General features: G+C 38.8%; 1 long non-coding RNA gene across 1 annotated transcript; it reads right to left on the bottom strand.

Moving 5' to 3' along the window:
• Positions 1-2,116: 2,116 nt before the first annotated feature.
• LOC135751926 (uncharacterized) lies at positions 2,117-3,182 on the bottom strand. Its single transcript, XR_010533080.1, has 3 exons — positions 3,041-3,182; positions 2,848-2,924; positions 2,117-2,255 (listed from the first exon to the last, which is right to left on the bottom strand). It is a non-coding gene; the product is annotated as an uncharacterized lncRNA (long non-coding RNA).
• Positions 3,183-8,281: the final 5,099 nt, after the last annotated feature.

Here is an 8,281-nt window from a genome sequence, read left to right as displayed (position 1 = left end):
CGGGTCTCGAGGAAAGGGCAGCGCTCGACCCGGTGTGCCGGCGTGGCTTCCTCGCCCCTCTGTCCATCAACGAGTTCGCCGAGAGGGTCTCGGCCCCCGGCGTCCCATTACAAATCATTGCTAAATCGCTGCATTGAAGAGAGCCAACGTGAACACGGAGATACTGAACTGTGGAGAGAAAGAGAGTCATACCTACCTAGAAGCTGTAATCAGCGCAGAGGTGAGCAAACGACTTGAGAACGATTCACTGTGTCCCTGTATCCTAGCAGCCATCTGTGGAGAGAAAGAGAGCCAACGTGAACACTGAGATATTGAGCTTTGGAGAGAGCCATACCTACCTGGAAGCTGTAATCAGCGCAGAGGTGAGCAACCGACTTGAGAACGATTCACTGTGTCCCTGAATCCTAGCAGCCATCTGTGGAGAGAAAGAGAGCCAACGTGAACACTGAGATATTGAGCTTTGGAGAGAGCCATACCTACCTGGAAGCTGTAATCAGCGCAGAGGTGAGCAAACGACTTGAGAACGATTCACTGTGTCCCTGTATCCTAGCAGCCATCTGTGGAGAGAAAGAGAGCCAACGTGAACACTGAGATATGGAGCTTTGGAGAGAGCCATACCTACCTGGAAGCTGTAATCAGCGCAGAGGTGATCAAACGTCTTGAGAACGATTCACTGTGTCCCTGTATTCCAGCAGCCGTCTGTGGAGAGAAAGAGAGCCAACGTGAACGCTGAGATATTGAGCCGAAGGAGGAGAGCCTAGAGTGGCCGTTATTTTAAGTTCCCCTGTTTCCCTTCCCTATTTATTATTTTTAAGTAAATTAAATAAAGTATATTTTAATTTATGCTTACCTTGTGTGTCTGGTCATTGGGGTGGCTTTGGGAATCTCCTCGAGGTGGAGAAAGGGGCGTGACCTTATTTACATCTGGGTCCACCCCTACCTGTGACAAGTACACAATTGCACCTAAGGAGTTCATTCAGCACCTCAAAGTTACATGTTGGTACCAAATGTATACATAAACTATTTTACAAAAAGTTTTGGGACACCTCTCCAAATTATTGAATTCAAGTGTTTCAATAACCTCCAGTAAATATTGGACAATCTCATGCTCCCAACTTTGTGGGAAGAGTTGGTAATGGCCCCTTCCTGTTCCAACATGACTGGTCTAAAAATCAAGGTCTAAAAACATTAAAAATCTTTTTCTTTTTTTGACCAGTTTTCATTTTCTGCCAATAAATGCTGCCATTTTATATATATTCTGATTATTTTGTCTAATATGTGTGTGCCCTGTGTATTTGTAGGATGCTAGGTTGTATTTGTAGGTTGCTAATATTAAAACTAATAAAGTGCCGCATGGAAGACTTATTTTTGTAGGCCAACCCGGAAGTGAGTGGGACACTGGTTCCCTCACAAAAATGCCCATTGATTTTTCGCATAGACTTTTGGATTATCACAAAAAATAAGCTTTTTGTTTAACAAAAGTTAAAGACACTTACACGTTTTGTCCAACAATATAATCTTTACAAATAAATACTTATATTATGAATTTTGAAGTCTACAAAACCAAATTTTGACTTCAAAATTCATAAAAGTTGTATTCATCTGTGAAGACTATCTTGTTGGACAAAACATGTGGAACCAGTGTCCTGATAACTTCCGAGTTAGCCTACAAAAAAAGTCATCCCAGCTGCACTCTATAGACGGTTTCATCAGACGTACATGCGGTGACGCAATTACGCGTCTGGTCGGAACTTTTACTTTACTTTCTGTTTCTTTAATGGTTTGACTAGTTGCTAAATTGAACTCTTGAACAAAGACCTTGTTGAAAATAACAAATGATTTGGTTTCCTAGGTATTCTACGTGTTGTTTATTTTGCTTATTATATAAATAAACTACTTAAAAAGGACTTTGTTGTTGTTAATTCTTAGCAGAGTTTACCGAAAGTCACGTGTTGAACTTGAAAGCCGCTTGTTTGTGTTGTTACTGCTGAAACCGTCTATACAGTAGTCGAGTCTCCCATGCCGAGAGTCATATGAAGATTTGCCTTAAAGGTGTTGTGTGTACATTTTAGTGACATCTAGTGGTTACATTGCGAATTGCAGCTCACCACTCAATTTCAAAATGCATATGATGACTGCCACAGGACGAACATGTCATCGTCTGAGACAATGTAGGGACGAAACATACTCTGTAGAACAGTTTGTCCCTTTAGGGCTACTGTAGAAACATGAATGCGACTTCCATGTAATGGAACCTGCGTGGTATAGATAAAACGGCTCATTCTAAGGTAATAAAACAACCCAGTCTCACCCCATGGCGTCAATATTTGACGACACTTGACCATGCGTCAATATGTTGACGCGGAGGGTTTTTTGACGAACTGGGGACTTCAATACTATTAAGTCGTTGCATTCTCTTTCCTATTTTCTTACCATTTTCGCGTCGGTTTAGGGTTAGATTTACATAATGACATCCCTACCCAAACCTAACTCTAACCCCAACGCCAGGTGACAACTGTTTAATTTCGCGTACACTGTTTAATTTTGCGTAATCTAACCCTAAACCGACGCGAAAATGGTAAGAAAATAGGAAAGAGAATGCAACGGACGTAATAGTATTGAAGTCCCCAGTTCGTCAAAAAATTACGCGAAAGGTATACCCTCCGCGTCAACATATTGACGCATGGTCAAGTGTCGGCAAATATTGACGCCATGGGGTGAGACTGTACACCCATAATAAAAACAATACCGTTCATTATGTAAGTTCTTATACACCACTGATAATATAGTTATGTATATCATATTGCATTTCGGTCAAAAGATCATTCTAAAAGTTACACAACGCACCTTTAAAAGTCAGCCGCCTGTGAAGGCAGCCAGGTAGTAAACTAGGTTTTGAAAAAGAGTAAGGAACTCTTCCACACCTGCAGTGGGCACAAAGTGAAAGAGCAGATGTTGTTTATGACATGAACAAAAGCCCTCAGAGATTCAAAGCATCATAATTCCCACCTTTCTCCAGATGCCATGCTCTAACCCTCACCTCAATCCACACCCGTCTCTGCGGGAGCTCCGCCAGGTCCTCCATATACACACGTTAGTGCATGCTCCCAAGAACCCCTCCACTGTAAAGTATGAGACGACTTGAATACAGGGCAAGCACGAAGCGTTCTTGTCAAAGCAAAGATTACAAGAGTCATGACAGATGCTTCCATCATCAGGTTCTCTCATGACTCACGCATACACTTGGCTCAGTTTGTGGTTGTTATGAAATATCAAGACAGAATTGCATGCAGCTCGCTGTTTGTCAGTCTTCTTCTCAGAGGGCTCTGTTACCATGGTAATACCACTAAGAGTGAAAGCGGGGCGCTAATGTTTATTGGTATAGCAAAACAGGGGAGGAAGCGGAGAGGTAATGACTGTGGCCACAGATGTTTCCAAATGACCCGTTCATAACCGTTTTCCACTTTGGCAAAAATTCTAATAGGCCGGATGTTTCGTTTCTCTCTTGTGAGGAAATTAAGGAGGTGTGAAGTCTGCAGGGAATATCACTTCCAGTGAATCAACACTAGATTTAATATTCATCTGTGGAAGAGGAAACTCAGCTAAATATCTTGCTTTTTGACAGACAGCCGTATTAGAACAGACAAGTGCAGCCTTTCGCTTTCTCTCTCCGAGGCACACACACTCACTTCCTCACAAATACACTTACATATATCACTTTAGCACCTGCCTCAGGCCTTCTGGAGGGATTCCAGCTTGCATAGCAATGGGAGACTGACGGCATGTATCCACTAGAGGGGAGGGGAGGCCAAGACTCTCCGAATTGAATCACTAAAAAGTCTTTCCACATGCACCTCACTGAGAGAAAAGAATTCATGCTGTGACTCCTCCTCTGCCTCCTACATTTATGATCAGATATAGTATAGTTTTGACACATTTATATTTGCAATGTTGAGTAACTGTTGAATAGTAACAAATTAAATGTAATTTGAATTAATCAGACAAAACTCTAATACTGTACATGTAAAGTGCACTTCATTACAACTTCATCACCGCTTATAACATCATCACTCCTCACTACTTCCCCTCTCGCTCAAACTTCCTTCATTTTTACTGCATCCGAGGTCAAAGTGATGCAAACTAAGTGCTCTTCCGCCATACAATATTGTTCTCATTTTTTAACTGCTTAAAAATACTCATAACTACTCATAACTACTATGTAACCGTCTTTAAATAGGGGAAACATGGAAGTGTTTGGTGGCTTCTAAATTAATCCCTGTTTGGATCCTAAGGAATGAATGGGGCTAGGCTAAATGCTAACACATTTACAACGCGCCATACAAAGATTAAGTGGACACATTGAAAAAAGATAAGTATTTATTAATTTGTCTAAGTTGAGGTCAGAACATAGTAAAATATTGAAAAGTGTGGTGTTTTCCTTTAATGTGAATACATTTATTCATTTTAGTTCATGGTGCATTAATTAATGTTAACATTTTCAACATTTGATTTTATAAATGTATTAGTAAATGCTTATTAAAGGTTATTGTTCATGATAGCCAATGCTACTAATTGTATTAGACTAATTGTAAACAAATACAACCTTATTGTAAAATGTTACAGATAATATATATATATGTATATCATCATATTTTGAATAATTTTTTCTTTAAAGGGGACATGTCACAATATTTTTTTAAGATGTCAAATAAATCTTTGGTGTCCCCAGAGTACACATGTGAAGTTTTAGCTCAAAATACTCCACAGATAATTTATTATAGCATGTTAAAATTGCTACTTTGTAGGTGTGGCAAAATGTGGCGTTTTGGGTGTGTCCTTTAAAATGCAAATGATATGATGAAATTCAAACACATTTGTTTCAATTGAAACTCAGTTGTGCTGTGAATTATATTCTCTCTCTCTCTCTCTCTCTCTCTCTCTCTCTCTCTCTCTCTCTCTCTCTCTCTCTCTCTCTCTCTCTCTCTCTTCTCTCTGCACTACATGGCTGTGCCATGGTTGGATAGTGCAGATTAAGGGACGGTATTATTATAATAAGATCTCCTTATGACATCATAAGGAGAGACAAATTTCAATAACCTATTTTTTTCACATGCTTGTAGAGAATGGTTTACCAAAACTAAGTTTCTGGGTTGAACTTTTACACATTTTCTAGGTTGATAGAAGCCCAATTATAGCACTAAAACATGGATCAAGTCATATTTTCATGCCAAAAAAAAGAAATTGTATTAAATTAAAGAATACAGTTTTTTTATTTTCTTAAAACAACCTAACAGAATAAAACACACTCCGTCTGAGATGCAAGCCAGGAACGATATATCCAAATGTATATCAAAAGGCTTTATGCCGAAACGTTGGTATTAATAAACTTTTTGCAAGTGAGTGTGCAGTCACATTTATTTTATTTTCATAAAACCAGATTACATTTCAAACCTAATTTATCAAAATGTATGTTTATGTACTCTTTATTTAAACTTAAAGCGTCTTCTCTGAAGTGACGGTCACCCCCATTGTAACTGTCAAACCGGTCACATATACATGGACATTCAGGATGAGAATATTCCTTATGGTTGTGAATCGTAGGATAGAGATGAACTGTTATGAATTTCAATGATTTTGAGAGGGCATCAGCAGGAAGCAGTAGGTGCTGCACTGCAGGTGCTAACCAGATAAGGTGCTCTTGACAGGATTTCAAAAAACATACAAATGTGTGGTCAGACTATCTAGTGCCAGTCAATGCAGCACATCATTTCAGCTCAGACCTCTTAAAATTGCAATCGCGCTGGTTTGATGGGAAAACATTTAAGAAAAGAGCTGAGTTTTCTGAAACATCTCATTCAAAGCGGAAATATATTTTGCTGGGAGAAGTTTCAATTTCATGTCTCTGAACAGTGCTGTCTCTAACCCACTGGTTTCAAAGGAAGTTGTTGATACGTTAGACTGCTAAGATTGAAGTTACAGAATGCTTAAAATGCAAACTGAAATAATAAAAAGCCCCCTGGGGTCTCAAAAAGGGTTATTATATACATATACCTTCATCTATATGCTTTTCAAAGCCACCTGCCCACAAATAAACATAATTTATAATGATTATTAATGTATAGAATGTAATTTATAGCAAGTAATTGTATAAATATATTTGTTAATTATTTTTAATTTTTTAATTTTAAACAAACAGGTTCTGAAACACAACCCACATGGTCAGCTTCCAGTTGTGAAAGTTCATGTCCTCTTCAACCAGTGTTGAGTCAAAAAGGGACGAACCCAGTCGTTGGGTAAAATTAACCCAAAAAATGTTTAGATTTGAACCAACGATGGGTTCAAATAACCCAGCATTTTGGATTGACATAACCCAGCATAAGTTAACAGATTGTGTTTGTCCATTTTTGATCCAACAAAACTAATTTGGGTTAAAATAAATAGCATTAATTAATTAATAGAGTGTGTTTTTGAAAGTTATCCCAAGGTGGCCAGAGAACCACTTTTTCTTGACTATTTCATAACATTTTATATTGTGAGGCCTGTGTCAACTGATGAAAGCTTATTTAAAAACAGTGAGACTTTGAGCATCAACAGTGTCAAAACAAAGTAACACAAAAGCCACAGGTCAGGTACCGAGACCTTAATTTATCTTGATCATGCTACAGGGCAGGATAGTGCTATGTGTAAAAGCACATTAGCTTTTTATAATGCCCCATTTGGGCCCTATTCCCTATCCTCAAAGCTGCTATTCACCCATTACATTTAATTATCACACAGAGATTTTTTTTAATACAAGTGGCCTTCAGTTCAGTACAGGGCACAAGAGAAAAGGAACACGGGGTTGGCTAAATGATCTCTCCCCTTGCATTTCCTTTGCTCAAGTGCCTCTGCGCTGAAATCCGATTGTCTCGCTGTTTTATTTCCCCTGTGGGTCTGTTGCCTTACTGTGGGTCATTTGTGTGGTTTAGACGGCTGAACTCAAAAGCTCACTGTGCTTACGGTCGCTGTGGAGGCACACACATAAACACAGAGCATCCCAAACACCATCAGCAGAACAGATGTCTTCTCATCAATGCATAAACACTTCTGACAGTTAGGCTTTCGATCACAACACATCAGTCTCTATGATTTTTTCCGCTCGACATCCACAAAGTGCTTTTGTTCATGCTGGCTAGTTTAAGACATAAAGGCGACTGATTGACGTTAATCATCTCTTTATGGTGCTCTGCAGCTTTGTGATTTACAGCAATATATTTGCAGCCGTGATAAAATTTCCATTAAGCCAAAATTCCAAAAAAATCCTATTTCTCTGCTGTGGGATCAAACGAATAGCACTGAGATCTGTAATTTTGTACAATTCGTTTGTTTATTTTTCTTGGCTGTTTGTAAACTCTTATTGTAGCTCCGGCCCCTTTTTGGTTTTTGGCATTCCGATTTTTGCCTTTTATATTGAAGACACCTCACAAACTTTGTTTTGGAAAGCCATGGTCGGAATAAAACAATAGCTTACTTTATAATGTACAGTATGTTTATTTTGTATTCTATTTTAACTAAACCAATGAAGGATGTTAAAAATTGTTTCTAATATTATTCTGTATTGTCCATCACATTGAATGTAATAAGTCAAGTTGACTTGAAACATTACTTGGAAAAGGAAATCTGCTTAAATCAAGCAGAATATCTGATGCATCTTTTATGACCAACCCTGCATGGTCATAGACTTGCGACTGTGCTCGTGTGTGTATGTGTGTCAGCAGAAAGAGACAGAGAGAGAGAAGAAACTGAAGGAGAGTGATAGAAAAAGAGAAACATTGAGCTTTACTGCAGGGGATGTTCTTTCGATCCAGTCAACTCATAGCCTCCTGAAAATAAACCTTTAGATGAAAAGCACATCATGGCAAACTAATTGGCCAGGAAAGATCAAAATTGCCCGAGGGACCAATTTCAGAAAGGCTAGAGAGCTGTATGGATGAGACAGCGAAAGAAAAAGGGAGATAACAGCTAACATGGAAAAATCAAATCGCAAAGTAAAGAGGAACAAGAGAAGAACAGGCCGCAATGAAAAGACAGCATAACATTTATGCTTAACAGGTTGATTGTTTCTGACTTGCAAACATGTATTGTTTAAATAGACAAGAGCCAGTGATTAGAAAATGATGAATGCTGTGTGGATGTGCATGTGTGCTGTCAACAATGATGAACAATGTCAGACTTAAACAGTTATGTGTCCCACAGAAATGTACTGACCCTTTAAAATTCCACTTGGTACTACACATTTCTA

This window comes from Paramisgurnus dabryanus, chromosome 16 (genome assembly GCF_030506205.2).
Source record: "Paramisgurnus dabryanus chromosome 16, PD_genome_1.1, whole genome shotgun sequence".
NCBI lineage: Eukaryota > Metazoa > Chordata > Actinopteri > Cypriniformes > Cobitidae > Paramisgurnus > Paramisgurnus dabryanus.
Note: the sequence above shows the minus strand (reverse complement) of the source record. Positions and strands in the feature narration are given on the sequence as shown.